Raw genomic sequence first — 22,100 nt, forward strand, 5'->3', positions numbered from 1 at the left:
GAAATCAGTAACAACAGGAATCTGCATACTCATACAAAAATATGGAAGTTAAATAGCCTTATGCTGAATGATAACTGGGTCAGAGATGAGATTAAGAAGGAAACTGCCAAATTTTTGGAATAAAATGACAATGAAGACATGAATTATCAGAACCTCTGGGATACCGCAAAGGTATCCTAAGAGAGAAATTTATAGCACTGCAAGCCTTCCTCAAGAGAATGGAAAAAGAGAAAGTTAACAACTTAATTGGACATCTCAAGCAACTGGAAAAGGAAGAACATTCCAACCCCAAACCCAGTAGAAGAAAAGAAATAACCAAAATTAGAGAATAATTAAATGAAATTGAAAACAAAAGAATTATACAACAGATCAGTAAATCGAAAAATTTGTTTTTTGAAAAGGTCAATAAAATAGATAAACCCTTGGCTAACCTAACAGGAAAAAAAGAGTAAAATCTCTAATCTCATCAATCAGAAATGACAAAGACGAAATAACAACAGACTCCTCAAAATTTCAAAAAATCCTTAATATTACAAGAAACATTATTCAGAAATATGAAAATCTGAAGGAAATTGACAAATATTTGGAAGCATGTCACCTTCCATGACTTAGACAGAATCAAGTAGAAATGTTGAACAGGCCCATATCAAATTCTGAAATAGCATCAACGATATGAAATCTCCCTAAAAAGAAAAGCCCGGGACCCAGATGGCTTCACGTCAGAATTCTACCAAACCTTTAAAGAGGAATTAGTTCCTATATTACTCAACCTGTTCCAAAAGGTAGAAAAAGAAGGAAGACTACCCAACACGTTCTATGAAGCAAACATCACCCTGATCCCCAAACCAGGAAAAGACCCAACAAGAAAAGAAAATTATACACGAATATCACTAATGAATATAGATGCCAAAATATTCAACAAGATCCTAACAAACAGAATCCAGCACACATCAAATTATACATCATGACCAAGTAGGTTTTATCCCACGGTCTCAGGCTGGTTCAATATACGTAAATCTATAAGTATAATTCAGCACATAAACAAATTAAAAACCAAAGACCATATGATTCTCTCAATTGATGCAGAAAAAGCCTTTGATAATATCCAGCATCCCTTCATGATCAGAACACTTAAGAAAATTGGTATAGAAGGGACATTTCTTAAACTGATAGAGGCCATCTACAGCAAACCTACAGCTGATATCCTATTGAATGGAGTTAAACTGAAATCACTTCCACTCAGATCAGGAACCAGACAAGGCTGTCCATTGTCTCCATTGCTCTTTAACATTGTAATGGAAGCTTTAGCCACCACAATTAGGGAAGAAAAGGCGATCAAGGGTATCCATATAGGATCAGAAGAGATCAAACTTTCGCTCTTCGCAGATGATATGATTGTATATCTGGAAATCACCAGGGATTCTACTACAAAACTCTTACAAGTGGTCAAGGAATACAGCAGCGTCTCAGGTTACAAAATCAACATTCATAAATTGGTAGCCTTTATATATACCAACAATAGTCAAGCTGAAAAAACAGTTAGAGACTCAATTCCATTCACAGTAGTGCCAAAGAAGATGAAATATTTTGGAAGTTTATCTAACAAAGGACATGAAAGATCTCCATAAAGAGAATGATGAAACTCTAAGAAAAGAAATAGCTGAAAATGTTAACAAATGGAAAAACATACCATGCTCATGGCTGGGAAGAATCAACATTGTTAAAATGTCCATACTACCCAAAGCAATATAGAATTTTAATGCAATCCCTATTAAAGCTCCATTGTCATACTTTAAAGATCTTGAAAAACTAATACTTTGTTTTATATGGAATCAGAAAAAAACCTCGAATAGCCAACACATTACTCAGAAATAAAAACAAAGCAGGAGGAATCACACTACCAGACCTCAGACTATACTATAAATCGATAGTGATCCAAACAGCATGGTACTGGCACAAAAACAGAGAAGTCGATGTCTGGAACAGAATAGAGAAGCAAGAAATAAATCCAGCTACTTACCATTACTTGATCTTTGACAAGCCAATTAAAAACATTCAGTGGGGAAAAGATTCCCTATTTAACAAATGGTGCTAGGTGAACTGGCTGGCAACCTGTAGAAGACTGAAACTGGATCCACACCTTTCACTACTAACTAAGATAGACTCTCACTGGATTACAGATTTAAACTTAAGACATGAAACTATAAAAATACTAGAGGAGAGTGCAGGGAAAACCCTTGAAGAAATCAGTCTGGGCAAGTATTTTATCAGAAATACCCCCCGGGCAATTGAAGCAGCTTCAAAAATACACTACTGGGACCTGATCAAACTAAAAAGCTTCTGCACAGCCAAGAACACAGTAAGTAAAGCAAGCAAACAGCCCTCACAATGGGAGAAGGTATTTGCAGGTTATGTCTCCGACCAAGGTTTAATAACTAGAATCCACAGAGAACTCAAACGTATAAGCAAGAAAAGAACAAGTGATCCCATCACAGGCTGGGCAAGGGACTTGAAGAGAAATTTCTCTGAATAAGATAGGCACATGGCCTACAGACATATGAAAAAATGCTCATCATCTTTAATCATCAGAGAAATGCAAATCAAAACTACTTTGAGATACCATCTAACTCCAGTAAGATTAGCCCATTATCACAAAATCCCAAGACCAGAGATGTTGGCATGGATGTGGAGAAAAGGGAACTCTTCTACACTGCTGGTGGGAATGCAAATTAATACATTCCTTTTGGAAAGATGTTTCGAGAACACTTAGAGATCTAAAAATAGATCTGCCATTCAATCCTATAATTCCTCTACTAGGTATATACCCAGAAGACCAAAAATCACATTATAACAAAGATATTTGTACCAGAATGTTTATTGCAGCCCAATTCATAATTTCTAATTCATGGAAAAAGCTGAAGTGCCCATCAATCCACGAATGGATTAATAAACAGCGGTATATGTACACCATGGAATATTATGCAGCCTTAAAGAAAGATGGAGATTTTACCTCTTTCATGTTTACATGGATGGAGCTGGAACATATTCTTCTTAGTAAAGTATCTCCAGAATAGAAGAAAAAGTATCCAATGTACTCAGCCCTACTTTGAAACTAATTTATGGCTTTCACATGAAAGCTATAACCCAGTTATAACCTAAGAATATGGGCAAGGGGGAAAGGGAGGGAGGGATGGGGGAAGGTGGGTGGAGGGAGCGTGATTGATGGGATTACACCTGCGGTGCATCTTATAAGGTTATATGTGAAACCTAGTAAATGTAGAATGGAAATGTCTTAACACAATAACTAAGAAAATGCCAGGAAGGCTATGTTAACCAGTATGATGAAAATGTGTCAAACGGTCTATAAAACCAGTGTATGGTGCCCCATGATCGCGTTAATATACACAGCTATGATTTAATAAAGAAAAAATATATATCTACTCTTTAGTGTGCATTTACAATGTTTCATGCATGTTCCCAAGCCGATTATTATCATATTGTCTCATTTCATTCTTCACTTACCTGTATTGACATCTGAAGAAACAAAGATTAACATATTAAGTATCATTGCCACAATGTAAATTTGGGTCCTACTGGCTACCAACTGAGTACTTTCAACCACCATCCTCTACATGACCTAGTTATTTCTATAATAAATAAAACAGGTTTATTCTCTAATACTAAAAAAAAAAAAAATAGAAAAATTATCCAGCATTGTGGTGGACAACTGTAGTCTGAGCCACTTGGGAGGCAGGAGGATTGTTTGAGCCCAGGAGTTCAAGATTGCTATGAGCTAGGCTAATGCCATGGTATTCTATCCTGGAGCAACAGGTTGAGACTCTATCTCAAAAAATGAAAAAATAGAAAGAAAGAAAAACAAGTAATTCCCATCACCTTCTCTGGATGGGATATTATGTTATTGCCATTTGCAACTCATTGGGAAGGGAGGGGGGAAGTGGAGCCCATGACCTTGAAGTTAACGTATCACTTCGACTCACATCTCATTGGCCAGATCTTACTCTTATAGCCATCCCTTGTTGCGGGCCAGGGGGTGGGCCACATGTCTAGCTAAAAATTGTGCTATGTTCCATTAATAAAAAAAGGATGGAGTGGGCGGCGCCTGTGGCTCAGTGACTAGGGCGCTGGCCCCATATGCCAAGGGTGGGGGGTTCAAACCCAGCCCTGGCCAAACTGCAACCAAAACATAGCCGGGCGTTGTGGTGGGCGCCTGTAGTCCCAGCTACTCGGGAGGCTGAGGCAGGAGAATCGCCTAAACCCAGGAGTTGGAGGTTGCTGTGAGCTGTGTGATGCCACGGCACTCTACCAAAGGTAATAAAGTGAAACTCTGTCTCTACAAAAAAAAAAAAGGATGGAGTGTTGACAGCTGATGGTAACCTTCTTTTTTCTACTATTTATTCGGCCTTGGCTACTATTAACAGCTAGTTCCCAGCCCTTAATGGCTCCCTTGATGCACTAGTAGGTATACATAAAGAAGTAGTCTACAAAATGAGTATGAACAAGCCAGGAGTTTGCAAAATGATATAATACATAATAGTGTATAAAGAAGGTAATAAGTATGACTCGCTCTGGTGCTCTGTGAGGTCAGGAGGACCCACCCGGCAAATAGATTAGTCTGGGAAGGTTGATGCCTCCTTCCCCACCTTGCATCTGTGTCACACCCAGTCACTGATAACTGATAACACCACAGGGCTGTGACCCAGTTCCCTCCCATAAGCAGATACTCCAGAGGTTTGTGCCTGCCTGAATCACAGGGAGATCTATGTCTCCTCAGCCAGGCTGCTGCTCTCTGCCATGTCTGGCAGGGGGAGGTGAGGTCTGACAACCTTGGGTGCTTAATGGAGGCTGGGGTGCTGATACTAATTTATAGCTTTAAGCTATAACCCAATTATAACCTAAGAATATGGGGAAAGGGGAAAGGAAGGGGAGAGGAGGGGGGAGGATGAGTGGAGGGAGGGTAATTGGTGGGACCACACCTACGGTGCATCTTACAAGGGTACATGTGAAACTTACTAAATGTAGAATATAGATGTCTTAACACAATAACTAAGAAAATGCCAGGAAGGCTATGTTAACTAGTGAGATGAAAATATGTCAAATGGTATATAAAACCAGTGTATGGTGCCCCATGATTACATTAATGTACACATTATGATTTAATAATAAATAAATAAATAAAAGTTAAAAAAGAATGTGATAAAATCACTTTTTTGTTTATTTAATCTAAAAATAAAAAGAAACAAACTAAGCTTTACTGATAGTTAATGTGTGATTTCAAACTGATTTTGAATCATGTGCCCTCCTGAGATAAGCATGAAGGGATTAAGCATTGCATAATGTGTTGCACTAAGTATTGCAATTCATGAGGGACTAGTTAAGTAACTTCACAGACTATATAAATCTTAAAAAAAAAAAACCTAACTTTCAAAAAATAAGTAGCTTTACAAAACTCTTACAAGGAAACCATGCATTAAAGATATTAATAAACAAAAGAAATCAACAACCAATAATTTTTTATACACATTTGTATAATTGGCCGAAATATATGAATAAATGTTGATAAAAGTTTTGAAGTAGAACAAAAGATGCTCTTCATCTTTTGGGCTCTGTATATCTTTGTGAGGAATCATTTCAATAAAGTTAGAACAATCCGTTTAAACCAAGTATAAAAATAAACTCAAATGAAATGAAGACCATATATGAAAATTCTATGTATAAAATTATACTCAACAGTGAAAAGTTGAAAACTTTTCCTATAAAATTGAGAACAAAACAGTGATGCCTACTCTTGGCACTTCAAATTGCAAAAGAAGTTAAATTATCTCTGTTGCAGATAACATGATATTAGATATAGAAAACCTAAATACTCCACCAAAACCCATTAGAACAAATAAATGAATTCAGTAAAGTTATAGGACACAAAATAAACACACAAAAATTAGTAGCATTTGCATACACCAACAGTGAACAATCTGAAAATGAAATAAATGTAATTTATAATAGCTACAAAAAATCTGTAAGTAAATTTAACCAAAGAAGTAAAAGATATATCGATACAATGTAAACTATAAAACACTCATGAAAGAAATTGAAGAAGACACAAAAAATAGAAAGATATTTCATGCTCATGGATTGAAATAATTAATATTGTTAAGATATCTATACTACCCACAGGGGATCTATAGATTTAATGCAGTATCTATCAAAATACCCATGACAGCTTTTCGACAGAAATAGAAAAAAAAATCCTAAAATTTATATGGAACCACAAAAAACCCCAAATAGCAATGCAATCTTGAGCAAAAAGAACAAAATTAGAGGCATCATACTGCCTGACTTCAAAATATATCTAAAACATACCAGGCCAGCAACCAAAAAAGTATGACACTGGTATAAAAACAGACATATAGGCCAATGGAGCAGACTAGAGAACACAGAAATAAATCTCCAAACACATTTATTGTCAACTGAATTTGGATGAAGAAGTCAAGAACACACAATGAAGAAAGGATAGTTTCTTCAATAAATGGTTTGATGAAAGTGGCTATCCACATGCAGAAGAATGAAATTAGGTCCTCATCTTAAAGCAAATACCAAAACAAAGTCACAAAGGATTAAAGGCTTACATGTAAGATCTGAAACTATAAAACTACCAGAAGAAAACAGAGAAAAACCTCTATGACATTGGTGTGGGCAATGATAATGTGGGTATGACTCCAAAAGCACAAGTAACAAATGCGAAAATAGACAAATGGGGACTACATCTAACTAAAAAGCTTTTGCTCAGCAAAGGAAACAATGAAATGAAGAAACAATCTATGGAATGAGAAAATATATTTATAAACCTGTGGTTTATAAACAGGTTAACAGCCAAATATATAAACAGTTTTAACAACTCAATATCAAGAAACAAACTTGAATAAAAAATAGGCAAAAGGCTTGAAGAGACATTTTTCAAAAAAAAAAAACACACAAATGGGCAAGAAGCATATGAAAGATGCTCAACATTACTAATCACCAGTTAAATACAAATCAAAATCACACTGAAATGTACCCTCAGTACTGTCACAATGGCTATAACCAAAAAGACAAAAGATAACAAGTGTTGATGAGGATGTAGAGAAAAGAGAAACCCTTGTATACTGTTGAAAGGAATGTAAATTATTACAGACTTTATGAAAATAGTATGGAGGTTCCTTAAAAAACTAAAAATATAATTACCATATGATCCAGCAATCCCACTACTGGATATATGTCCAAAGGAATTAAAACCAGTATGTCAAAGAGATGACAGCATTCCTGTTTTCATTGTAGCATTACCCACAATAGACAAAATAAAGAATCAACCTAAGTGTTCACCAACAGATGAACACACACACAATGGACTACTATTCAGCCTTTAAAAGTAAGGAAATCTTGTCATTTGTGACTACATGAATAAACTTTATGTTAGATGAAATAAGCCAGGCACAGAAAGACAAAAAGTTAAATTCATGGAAGTAGAGAATAGAATGATAAGTACCAGAAGCTGGGGGATGATAAGGATTGAGGAGATGTTGATCAAAGGATAAAAATTTTAGCTAGTCAATGGCTCCTTGTGGCCCACAGCCGAACACTATTAGCTCCATCCAGCTCAGTGGCTCAGTCTGGGGCCCTAGACAACACCCAAAGTTCTCCGCACTCCTGCCCAAGCTCTCCGCACTCCTGCCCAAGCTCTCCCTGGCAGTTAAACTGAGTGCCCAGTCCAAAAACACCAAAATAGCTCACAGAAAACACAATGGTGATGGCCTGACTAGATCCCTAGATTATACTCCAAGTGCCATAAAGACTGGAGAACTCTTTCCCCAGGTCTCTTGTCACAGCTTGACCTCAAGAAAACACCCATCAACTTCCACTATTCCAGCAACCGGCACCCGCCTGGACCTCTGTAAGAGCTGCACCGCAACCCGTTATGGGTGCCAGCCCAGACCTCCGTAAGAGCTGTGCCGTGACCCACAACTGCCCAGAATTCTGAATGAGCAGCGCCGCAACACGTGACCCACAACCTGTGCCTGTTGGGCTTGCTGGGTGAACTGGCTGGCGATCTGTAGAAGACTGAAACTGGACCCACACCTTTCACCATTAACTAAGATAGACTCTCACGGGATAAAAGATTTAAACTTAAGACATGAAACTATAAAAATACTAGAAGGAAGTGCAGGAAAACTCTTGAAGGAATCGGCCTTGGTGAATATTTTATGAGGAGGACTCCCCAGGCAATTGAAGCAGTATCAAAAATATATTACCAGGCAATTGAAGCAGTATCAAAAATACATTACTGGGACCTGATCAAACTAAAAAGCTTCTGCACAGCCAAGAACATAGTAAGTAAAGCAAGCAGACAGCCCTCAGAATGGGAAAAAATATTTGCAGGTTATACCTCTGATAAAGGTTTAATAACCAGAATCCACAGAGAACTCAAATGTATTAGCAAGAAAAGAACAAGTGATCCCATCTCAGGGTGGGCAAAGGACTTGAAGAGAAACTTCTCTAAAGAAGACAGACGCACAATCTACAGACAAATGAAAAAAAGCTCATCATCCTTAATCATCAGAGAAATGCAAATCAAAACTACTTTGAGATATCACCTAACCCCAGTAAGAGTAGCCCACATAACAAAATCCCAAAACCAGAGATGTTGGCATGGATGTGGAGAAAAGGGCACACTTCTACACTGCTGGTGGGAATGCACACTAATATATTCCTTCTGGAAGGATGTTTCGGGAATACTTAGAGATCTAAAAATAGACCTGCCATTCGATCCTATAATTCCTTTACTAGGTATATACCCAGAAGACCAAAAATCACATAACAAATACATCTGTACCAGAATGTTTATTGCAGCCCAATTCATAATTGCTAAGTCATGGAAGAAGCCCACGTGCCCATCAACCCATGAATGGACTAGCAAATTGTGGTATATGTATACCATGGAATATTATGCAGCCTTAAAGAAAGATGGAGGCTTTACCTCTTTCATGTTTACATGGATGGAGCTGGAACATATTCCTCTTAGCAAAGTATCTCAGGAATGGAAGAAAAAGTATCCAATGTACTCAGCCCTACTATGAAGCTAATTTATAGCTTTCATATGAAGGCTATAACCCAACTATAGCACAAGAATATGGGGAAAGGGCCAAGGGAGGGGAAGGGAGGGGGGGAGGTTAGGGTGGAGGGAGGATAATGGGTGGGGCCACGCCTACCATGCATCTTAGAATGGGTACAGGTGAAACTTACTAAAGGCAGAATACAAATGTCTGCATACAATAACTAAGAAAATACCATGAAGGCTACGTCAAACAGTTTGATGAGAATATTTCAGATTGTATATGAAACCAGCACATTGTACCCCTTGATTGCACTAATGTACACAGCTATGATTTAACAATAAAAAAAAATTTTAGCTAGTCAAAGGAATAAGTTCAAGAGATCTATTGAACATCATAGGAACTATACTAATGTTGTATTATATATTCATAAATTGCTATGAAAGTAGATTTGAAATATTGTCACAACAAGAAAACAATATGAGGTAATACATGCAATATATGTTAAATAGCTTCATTTAGCCATTCCACAGTGTATAAATATATCAAAGCATAGTACTATACATCATAAATATATATAATTTTTATGTAATTTTAAAAAATAAATAAAACTTAATTTATTTTCCCCTTAAGGGGAAAATGAATAAATAAACTGCAATTAGAACTGATGACTTTACTTGTTGCATCACTAAGTATTGACTATGGCTTTCAAAAATAATTAAGTATATTTAACAACATAGACTTCACTAAAATAGTATACACAAATATTAATATTAGAAAGTAAGTTTTTGTATCATTTAATGGAAAATGTTTAAAACATAATTTCTTTTGTCTTTAGGTTTGTTAATTTGTACTTTTGTATAGCCTTTAAATATACATAACTATTTTGGGAGCAAAGTAAATGTACATAATCTATGATTTCACTAAAAGTGGTGCATGACTATGAAAAATACTATTCTAACCCAACATTTCTCAGTGTGTAAAATGCCCCTGTGGTTCACCAAATGATCTACAGGTAATTTGGTGATTTCCAAGGAAAAATCAATGAAACAAATTTGTGTATAGATTTCTCAAATATTAAATGCAACACTGACTACTATTTTATGGTAATACTTTTAAGCTTTTGCCTATCACTAGATCCTTACAGCGTGCATATATGCTCTGAGGATTACATTGCTTATTCATCATAGCTAACACCCACTTAAAAAATTGTAGTTCATCTCAACTAACTCTTTTTATCATTTGTGTGCTTATTACTTACATTTGCTATATTTGGTTTTCATTCTTTCTATTGCACTTTGTTACTTCTGGCTCAAGCTGCTAAACCATGGAAACAGAGATTATAGTTTAGACATGATTTAATAAAGCATAATAGTACCGAAGAAAATACTGACCTAAATATTGTCACTTAGATATTATTATAAATATACTTCATATACAGAATAGGTTGGAACAATTGCATCTACAGCTGCAGTTATTTGCATAAAACTCAATAAGAAAATCTTATTGGACCTATGATCCATTTAATTCTCATCTTCATGGCAGTTGCAGTGACATATTGGCAAGGCTAAGGCTTCTGCTTCATTTTCACAAAGCACATGGTCCCTGTACCAATTGCGTTTTTCAAGAACAATCAAAAAATAATGTTTCTGAGGAAAAAAATTGGTTTTATCACAAAAGAGGGAGAAGAGACAAAACTATAGAAGCATTATTCATTATTGCAGGCCTTCTAGTAGAAATATAGAAATAATATTGTTGGCATGAAATCTCTAAAGTTAATGAAAATTATCGTGCTAAAAAGAAAACAGAATAAACCACTGACAAAATTCCTTTCATCAAATTAACTTACTGCATGTCATCTTGTATAAGTAGCACAAAATGTGGATTATTAAATACATGTATGTATCATGGAACCACTCATGTGTGTTGTAAATCAATTCTTATAGTCAGATTAAACATTCAATTAAATTCTGTTCAAAATTAAAAAAATTAAAAATTAGACAAATCTATGGCATATGAGGGGAAAGTAATGATTTCCTATAACATTTAGCACTGGGATTTCATATTATAGGAGACAAGACTATTAACTACAATATTTTTGAGTCATGATATAGTCTAGAAATGGTGTGTCAGGAGAAGTACTTACACAGCAAGAAAGGGTGTTACTAAGTAAGTTTTTGGACCAATATATCAGTTAAACACCACACTTTCTTTATAAAAAACAATTTGTGATTGATCTGGTGTTTCAGAAAATAGCAATCATTTTAATGTAATCAGGTCATAGTTCTTTTGTTACAAACAATCAAACAAATCTATGAGCGACTTAAATAAAAGTAAATGTATTAAGATAGTAACAAGAGCTCACAAAATTGATGGCAAGTCAGAGAAACAGGCTTGGAAATGAGCAGGAGTGAAATCAGCTCCAGAGGTTAAGAAGGAAGAACTCCGGCAATTGTGGTATTCCAGGATCAGGGTGGTGGAAGTCTGCCTCAGGGATGACACAGAAGGCCAACCATTTAACTCTCTTCTTTCTTATGCATAAGATTCAAATACTCCACTTTGAATAGCAGGAGAAGAAAGGGGTCCCCAAGAGCCCCACCAGATTATAGTTAATTCGTCAAACCCAAGTGACATAAAGAAGGGGGCTAGGAAGATAAAATGTAAACAATGCCCAAAACACAGAGAGGCTGAGAACTTTTCAGCTTGCTATAAAAGAAACAGTCATCAAGGACAGGAGACTGCACTTCCATGTATTGTTAAGGACAAGATACCACCAGGCTTTCTTTTAAAAAATTGTGATACAAATGGCTTACCTCTAAGACTTTAATTTTTATAACACCTGAGTTTCTTCACATTGATAAACGGAAACTAACAACATATTTTATCTCATAAAACATTTCGGTATCGCATATAAATTCTGAAACAGAACAGAGTTAAATGAAACTCCACAGTGAATTTAGAAGTTCAATGGCTTCATCTCCCAAAATAAAACTAGATTTTCCAGCTTCTGGTTGTGATCTGCTTATAACCATATCTGATGAAGTGCTGAATGTTATCTTCAGTAAGAAAAAGTATAAAAGATTACTAGGTATTTATTTGGTCTGAATAGAACTGTTGACATATTTGTCAAATCCCTCTAACTTGGGGGGTTTTCTAAAGAAATAAAGAGGTAAAAATGGATGTGAATCCTGACCAGGAGCTCAAAGGACCCATCACTGAATCAGAAGTTGTTATTCTAGGGAAAGCTAAAAGCACTATGAACTTCTCACTGAGATGAAACTATTATAAATTTAGGAATTCTAAATATGTCTCATATTTAGTTAAATTTTTAATATTTTAAATTCCATTTACAATTTTTTAAGTTATAATGGAATTTTTTTATGTTACCAAAAACTGGTGGGCTCTACCTTCTTAAGTTGAATGGTCCTTAAGTCTATACAGATGCTACAACTTGAGAAATATCCCTCTAGCCTCAGTTGTACCTGCAACTCTTAAGCAAATTAGTTCAAACCCAGAATTACAATGTGAAAGGTTACAGAGCCAAAGAAGAAAGATTATTCTGAGGCATAAGACAAAAGGAAAATGGAGGCCCAGTTTGTGCAATTAAAATGGCTTTATTCCTCCTAGGTGTAGGTGGGGTAGGATTTCCAACTGGGAAGAAATCGACACTTGGGAAATGGCAAATGGGGGTCTTAAAGGTCAGGAAGGTGGGGGTCAGGACATTCCCTTTCCTGGTTTGGACATCTGTTGTAAGGGTGGGGGTTGGCCCATTTACCTTTCCCAGGTGGGACATCCTGAGGGGTACGGCAGCGGGTTGACCCATTCACCGTTCTTAGGTGGGACAACCAGTGGGGGGGGGCAGGGGGTTGATATTTTTAGGGGGGGTCCACCCTATTTGGGCAGGGTTTGATACTATCACAATGGACAACGTTCAACATGAGTCATGAGTCTGAAAATATTTAAGAACAATTATAGGAAGCTATATCTAAGAAGTTAGGCATTCCAAGCTCATTCTTTAGAAATACACAATAGAAAATAAGGTGATGGAGGCGGAGCATGATGGCGGAAAGGATGGATGTGTAGCCCACCTCTCCCAAGCCACCAGGTGAGAGGAAAGGCTGTCTGGACCTTTCCTGTGTGTGGATTATTGGAGTGGACAGACAGCTGGAGACGCCCAGCGAACTGGTGGTTTACTATATATAAGGGGTAATTTAAAATCACAGACTCTGTTGTAGAGATTCTTCCCTGCTCGGCCGTGCTGGCCAGCAGGCCCCTCCCCTACAGAGGTCAGCAGCTTGTAAATGCTGACAAAAATCCAATTGACAAATAATTCATCCTGAACTGAGGGAGGCTTCCGAAAGGAGAGCCACTCAAAACCACGGGGATCTGGGCAAACTGTTGGACAATTGAAGGGAAGGGTCCTGCCCGGGAAACAGACATTTTGAACTACCCAAAAGGGCGGGCACCTTTCCCCCAGGCGTTGGAGGGGGCTGGCGGTTCAGGCTGTGCGGCGAACTGGCGGGTGCCCATCCAAAAGGGGCGCCCATTCCAAACTCCCCCCGAGAATAAGTCCCCCGAGCGCTCCAACCACAGGAACCGGCTTGAAGACTAGGACCCGGCTTTGGCTTCTGGAGCCGCGAAGCTACTGAAGCCACGGACTGGCTTCAGGTGCTGAAACCGCGGGAACCAGCTACGGGAGATAGAGCTGGGAGCCTGCCAACGAAAGTGCTAACTCAGCACTGCTCCCCTTATGGCCAATTGCAGTCGCCAGTTTGCAGGGGAACCTGGGAACAGAGTAGAGGGACTTAGGAAGCATGGACACCTGCACTGAGTGGGAAAGTCGGTCGCAAGTGCTGTCTGGAAAAGAACAGCCGAGGTTGCACAATTCTTAGGCGACAATCTTTTACGGAAACTCCAAAATGGCAATCAGCCATGGAAGGTGGTTACCATGGTAACGGTATAAACTGTAAATCAGGTATAAGTCTCAGAACCACTCACAGCACCACCTGGTGTCCAGAAAGTATACCGCAGTATGAATATATTCCTATGAAAGTTGATCCCTAGAGGAGACATATAGATATTTATAGGTATATTTCTACACACAAGAATATTTGTAGTTGGTGCCTTTTTTTATTTTGTTTTGTTTTGGTTTTGGTTTTCATGGGGTTGTTTTGTTTTGTTTTGTTTTTGTCTGTTTTTTGCTCACCAAAAAAGGAGGAGAGGAGATTTCAATAATTTTTTATTATTACTTTTTATATAGATATATCTTTTATTTCTATGTCTTCTAATTTTAATTTCTTCTTTCTTCTCATTTAATGTTCCTTCTAACACCACTTTTTTCTCTCTCTCTTTTCCTTTCTTTCAATTATTTTACGATTATCACTATTTTTATTGCAGTTGTTCTTATATTGCTGTTGTTGTGGCTGTTCCCTGTATGTCTACATGTCTCCGTCTGTCTCTGTATCTATGGGCCCATGTGCCTGGTAACCTTTGTATCTGCTTATTTGTTCATTTGGTCTCAATGAGCTTGGTGTTATGACCTGCAACTCTGAGCTCCTAACACTCCCCTCCACTCTCACTCCGTGATCTGGAGACCTGCTCCCCCAAGAGTCCAGATTCTTGGGTGAACTCTCAAGAAGTGTAGACAGGACCTGGACTGCAGCTGGCCAGTGCTGACTCTGTAGCAAAGGAGCAAGAAGACGACGGTGGCTGAGAGGGAATTACACTGGAGCGGTGGTGCCCCGAGGTGCAGAGCAACAGCCGTCTTCAGCAATAACAAGGCCCACCCCCAGATAACCCATAGCCTCTCCTCCTGTCTTCCTGGGCAACCAGATGAGGCCGAGCATCTTCTCAGATGGCAACCACCATGGAACAGACCTGGGACTGAAACACAGGCCCCATGACTAAAGGGTTTTCCTGAGACGGTACCGACCTGGGTGGAACACGGGGACTAGAAAACACACCCGCAGAGCCGGGAAATTCCCAGGGTGGGGCTGATCCAGACAACCGCTCTACTGAGCCTAAGACGCACCTGGCCCTTAGGGGATCACCAGCCTATAGACAAAGGAGGCCAAGAGGCTACAGCCAACAACTGATCGTGCTGCGAATACAAACCTGCAGGACTAAAGACAGGGCCTGAGGCACAGGTTCTGGGAACTCAAATCAGCCTCTCTTCTGAGAGGAATCTGGCAAGGTCAAAAACAAACTCCCACAGGGTTGTTCCCTTCACTCAGTAACATAAACTAAGGGTGGGGCTGGAACTGAGTGAACACCTCCAGCCTCCATCAAGTGCCCGAGGTTGACAGGCCACACCACCCCCTGCTGGATAAAGACAGAGAATAGTGGCCTAGTCGACCAGACACAGACTACCCTGTGACTTAGGCAGGTGCAAACCCCTGGAGTATCTGCTTACTGCAGACAACTGACTGGGTCACAGCCCTGTGGGGTTGGCAGCGACTGGGTGTGACAGAGCTGCAAGGTGGGGAAGGAGGCATCAATCTTCCCAGACTGATCTATTTACTGGTGGCTCCTCCTGACTCCACGCAGCACTGGAGCAAGCCATTTTAAAGCAGTCTCCAGACCACTGTGATCCAGTTCCCAGGGACCTCTTGAACTCTCCTACCCGAGGCAGCTGCTGACTGAGACAACTGACTTGGACCTTTTGAACTGAGTTACTCACCTGGGGACTATCCAGGTGGTGCCCTGGGTGTGTGGTTGTAGGAAGGTCTGATTTTCCTTTTCCATTTGTTGCCTGTGGTGGGTGGGGTGACTTAATTGCTGGTATTTCTCCATAGCTGAGACTTCAACCCAGAGTAACTGTTTCACTACGGTCACATAGAAACCAGCTGAAAACAAGAAAGAACCACCTAGCCCCTCTACACCAAACAGGGCCCCAGTTTCTCAGGCCACAGCACTGTACGGGTCCTCGACAAAACACCAGAGGAAAAATCAAAGGGAGTAAAACAATCATGGGGCAGAATCAGCGGAAAAACTCTGGTAACATGAAAAACCAGAATAGATCAACCCCCTCAAGGAAAGATACAGCAGATGTAATTGAAGATCCCATTCACAAACAACTGGCTGAGATGTCAGAAATCAAATTCAGAATTTGGATGGCAAACAAGATTAACAAAATGGAATTAGGAATTTCTGGAGAAATTCGAAAACTGTCTCAAGAATTTAACGAATTTAAAGACAAAACCACGAAAGACTTAGACACACTGAAACAAGAATTTGCAGCCTTCAAAGATATGAAAAATACAGTAGAATCCCTTAGCAACAGAATGGACCAAGCAGAAGAAAGGCTCTCCGACACTGAAGATAAAGCCTTTGAATGCTCCCAAACTCTCAAAGAGGAAAAGAAATGGAGAGCAAAAATGGATCACTCACTCAGAGAGCTCTGGGATAACTCGAAGAAGGCAAATATCCATCTCATAGGAATTCCTGAAACAGATGAAGTGGCCTCACTGGGCGCAGAGGCCCTTCTGCATGAAATTATGAAAGAGAATTTTCCAGACATGCCTAGAGAACCTGAAATTCATATAGCAGATAGCTTCAGAACCCCAGCACAACTCAACCCCAATAAGACATCCCTCAGGCATATCATAATTAACTTCACTAAAGTTAATATGAAGGAGAAAATTCTCAAAGCAGCCAGGTGAAAGAAATCTATTACCTTCAAAGGAAAGGAAAGAACATTAGAATGACTGCAGATCTCTCTGCTGAAACTTTTCAAGCCAGAAGAGGGTGGTCATCAATGTTTAATCTCCTCAAGCAAAATAACTTTCAACCCCGGATCTTGTACCCACCTAAACTGAGTTTCATTTATGATGGAGAAATTAAATACTTTAATGACATACATATGCTAAAGAAATTTGCCATAACCAAACCAGCTCTTCAGGATATTCTCAGACCTATCCTCCATAATAACCAACCCAATCCTCTACTACAAAAGTAAACTCACTCAGAAACTTCTGATCAAACTCCAACTTCCACAATGGCAAAAGGATTAAAAATGCCCACTGCATTTTCGAAAAACTCAATATCCCAAATTTCACCAAACTTATCAATACTCTCCATTAATGTGAATGGCTTAAACTGCCCTCTAAAGAGACGTAGGTTAGCTGACTGGATGCAAAAACTCAGGCCAGACATTTGTTGCATACAAGAGTCACATCTTAACTTAAAAGACAAATACAGACTCAGGATGAAAGGATGGTCATCCATATTTCAAGCAAATGGTAACTAGAAAAAAGCAGGAGTTGCAATTTTATTTGTGGATACAATAGGCTTTAAACCAACAAAAGTAAGGACAAAAATGGTCACTTCATATTTGTTAAGGGTAAGACTCAATATGATGAGATTTCAATTATTAATATCTATGCACCCAACCAGAATGCACCTCAATTTATAAGAGAAACTCTAACAGACATAAGCAACTTGATTTCCTCCAAGTCTATAATAGTCGGAGATTTTAACACTCCTTTGGCAGTGATGGATCGATCCTCCGACAAAAAGCTGAGTAAAGAAATTCTAGATTTAAATCTAACCATCCAGCATTTAGATTTAGCAGACATCTACAGAACATTTCATCCCAACAAAACTGAACACACATACTTCTCATCAGCCCACGGAACTTACTCCAAAATCGATCACACCTTAGGTCACAAGTCTAACCTCAGTAAATTTAAAGGAATAGAAATTATTCCATGCATCTTCTCGGATCATCATGGAATAAAACTTGAGATGAGTAACAACAGGAATCTGCATACACATACAAAAACATGGAAGTTAAATAACCTTATGTTGAATGATAGCTGGGTCAGAGATGAGATCAAGAAGGAAATTGCCAAATTTCTGGAACAAAACAAAAATGAAGACACAAACTATCAGAATCTCTGGGACACCGCAAAGGCAGTTCTAAGAGGGAAATTTATAGCACTGCAAGCCTTCCTCAGGAGAACGGAAAGAGAGAAAGTAAGCAACTTAATGGGACATCTCAAGAGACTGGAAATGGAAGAACAATCCAACCCCAAATCCAGTAAAAGAAAAGAAATAACCAAAATCAGAGCAGAACTAAATGAAATTGAAAACAAAAGAATAATACAACAGATCAATAAATCAAAAAGCTGGTTTTTTGAAAAGGTCAACAAAATAGATAAACCTTTGGCCAACCTAATCAGGAAAAAAAGAGTAAAATCTCTAATCTCATCAATCAGAAATAACAAAGACGAAATAACAACAGACTCCTCAGAAATCAAAAAAATCCTTAATAAATATTACAAGAAACTTTACTCTCAGAAATACGAAAATCTGAAGGAAATTGACCGTTACTTGGAAGCACGTCACCTTCCAAGACTTAACCAAAATCAAGTGGAAATGTTGAACAGGCCCATATCAAGTTCGGAAATAACATCAACCACACAAAATCCCCCCAAAAAGAAAAGCCCGGGACCAGATGGTTTTACGTCAGAATTCTACCAAACCTTTAAAGAGGAATTAGTACCTATATTACTCAACCTGTTCCAAAAGGTAGAAAAAGAAGGAAGACTACCCAACACGTTCTAAGAAGCAAACATCACCCTGATCCCCAAACCAGGAAAAGACCCAACAAGAAAAGAAAACTATAGACCAATATCACTAGTGAATATAGATGCAAAAACATTCAACAAGATTCTAACAAACAGAATCCAGCAACATATCAAACAAATCATACATCATGACCAAGTCGGTTTTATCCCAGGATCTCAAGGCTGGTTCAATAGACGTAAATCTATAAATGTAATCCAGCACATAAACAAATTAAAAAACAAAGACCATATGATTCTCTCAATTGATGCAGAAAAAGCTTTTGATAACATCCAACATCCCTTCATGATCAGAACACTTAAGAAAATTGGTATAGAAGGGACATTTCTTAAACTGATAGAGACCATCTACAGCAAACCCACAGCCAATATCATATTGAATGGAGTTAAATTGGAATCATTTCCACTCAGATCAGGAACCAGACAAGGCTGCCCATTGTCTCCATTGCTCTTTAACATTATAATGGAAGTTTTAGCCACCGCAATTAGGGAAGAAAAGGCGATCAAGTGTATCCACATAGAGTCAGAAGAGATCAAACTTTCGCTCTTCGCAGATGATATGATTGTATATCTGGAAAATACTAGGGACTCTACTACAAAACTCTTAGAAATGATCAAGGAATACAGCAGTGTCTCAGGTTACAAAATCAACATTCATAAATCGGTAGCCTTTATATATACCAACAATAGTCAAGTTGAAAAAACAATTAAGGACTCTATCCCATTCACAGTAGTGCCAAAGAAGATAAAATCCTTGGGAGTTTATCTAACAAAGGACGTGAAAGATCTATATAAAGAGAACTATGAAACTCTAAGAAAAGAGATAGCTGAGAATGTTAACAAATGGAAAAATATACCATGCTCATGGTTGGGAAGATCAACATTGTTAAAATGTCCATAATACCCAAAGCAATATATAATTTCAACACAATCCCCATTAAAGCTCCACTGTCATACTTTAAAGATCTTAAAAAAATAATACTTCATTTTATATGGAATTAGAAAAAAACCTCGAATAGCCAAGACATTACTCAAAAATAAAAACAAAGCAGGAGGAATCATGCTACCAGACCTCAGACTATACTACAAATCGATAGTGATCAAAACAGCATAGTATTGGCACAAAAACAGAGAAGTAGATGTCTGGAACAGAATAGAGAACCAAGAGATGAATCCAGCTAATTACCGTTATTTAATCTTTGACAAGCCAATTAAAAACATTCACTGGGGAAAAGATTCCCTATTTAACAAATGGTGCTGGGTGAACTGGCTGGCAACCTGTAGAAGACTGAAAGTGGACCCACACCTCTCACCATTAACTAAGATAGACTCTCACTGGATTAAAGATTTAAACCTAAGACATGAAACTATAAAAATACTAGAGGAGAGTGCAGGGAAAACCCTTGAAGAAATTGGGTTGGGCGAGTTTTTTATGAGAAGGACCCCCTGGGCAATTGAAGCTGCTTCAAAAATACACTACTGGGACTTGATCAAACTAAAAAGCTTCTGCACAGCCAAGAACACAGTAAGTAAAGCAAGCAAATAGCCCTCAGAATGGGAGAAGATATTTGCAGGTTATGTCTCTGACAAAGGTTTAATAACCAGAATCCACAGAGAACTCAAACGCATTGGCAAGAAAAGAACAAGAGATCCCATCGCAGGCTGGGCAAGGGGCTTGAAGACAAACTTCTCTGAAGAAGACAGGCGCACGGCCTTCAGACATATGAAAAAATGCTCATCATCTTTTTTTTTTTTTTTTTGTAGAGACAGTTTCACTTTATCGCCCTCAGTAGAGTGCCGTGGCGTCACACAGCTCACAGCAACCTCCAACTCCTGGGACTAGGCGATTCTCCTGCCTCAGCCTCCCGAGTAGCTGGGACTACAGGTGCCTGCCACAATGCCCGGCTATTTTCTTGTTGCAGTTTTGGCCGGAGCCGGGTTTGAACCCACCACCCTTGGTATATGGGGCCAGCGCCCTGCTCACTGAGCCACAGGCGCCGCCAATGCTCATCATCTTTAATCATCAGAGAAAACTACTTTGAGATATCATCTAACTTCAGTGAGACTAGCCTATATCACAAAATCCCAAGACCAGAGATGTTGGAGTGGATGTGGAGAAAAGGGAACACTTTTGCACTGCTGGTGGGAATGCAAATTAATACATTCCTTTTGGAAAGAGATATGGAGAACACTTAGAGATCTAAAAATAGATCTGCCATTCAATCCTGTAATCCCTCTACTGGGCATATACCCAGAAGACCAAAAATCACACCATAACAAAGATATTTGTACCAGAATGTTTATTGCAGCCCAATTCATAATTGCTAAGTCATAGAAAAAGCCCAAGTGCCCATCGATCCATGAATGGATTAATAAATTGTGGTATATATACACCATGGAATACTATGCAGCCTTAAAAAAAGATGGAGACTTTACCTCTTTCATGTTTACATGGATAGAGCTGGAACATGTTCTTCTTAGTAAAGTGTCTCAAGAATGGAAGAAAAAGTAAAAAGTACCCAATGTACTCACCCTTATTATGAAACTAATGTAGGACCTTCACATGAAAGCTATAACCTAGTTACAACCTAAGAATGGGGAGAAGGGGGAAAGGGAGGGGAGGGAGGGGGGAGATAGGTGGAGGGAGGGGGATTAATGGGATTACACCTGCGGTGCATCTTACAAGGGTATAGGTGAATCCTAGTAAATGTGGAATGTAAAGGTCTTAGCAAAATAACTAAGAAAATGCTATGAAAGCTATGTTAACTAGTGTGATGAAAATGTGTCAAACGATCTATGAACCAAGTGTATGGTGCCCCATGATCATATTAATGTACACAGCTATGATTTAATAAAAATTAAAAAAAAAGAAAATAAGGTGATGTTTGCCAGATAATAGAGTGTATTTTTAGATACAAATTATCATATCTATTTGTCTATTATAATGACAGGCAATGTGGTGTTGTAAAAAGTACACAAGAGTTGGAGACAAAAGTTGTTTTATTCCTGGTTTTCCTACCAAGTGAATATTTGCTATTGAACAAGTTACTATATATAATATTTCTAAACTTCACTTCATTCCTCTGTAAAATGAAAACAATAATGATACCTCCATATATACTACATGAAAAGTAAAAAAGGTACCACCATATCCATGATAAAGTATTCTAAAAATATTCCTGACTTTTCCACATAATTTCTCCCATCTTCTATCTACTTAGCCTAGGGAAGTAAGATTAAAAATGTGATTTCATCTTCTAAAAAAGACTAACCTTTTATCTTACTCTTCAGAATTAAAATTAAGGGAGATAGGCATCATCAGAAATGATAATGTCAAGTAGATGTAATTCATCATTCTTATAATATTTCAAGTGTCAAAATAATCTCTTTTTGGCACCAGTTCTAACAT

Source organism: Nycticebus coucang, chromosome 1 (genome assembly GCF_027406575.1).
Source record: "Nycticebus coucang isolate mNycCou1 chromosome 1, mNycCou1.pri, whole genome shotgun sequence".
Lineage (NCBI taxonomy): Eukaryota > Metazoa > Chordata > Mammalia > Primates > Lorisidae > Nycticebus > Nycticebus coucang.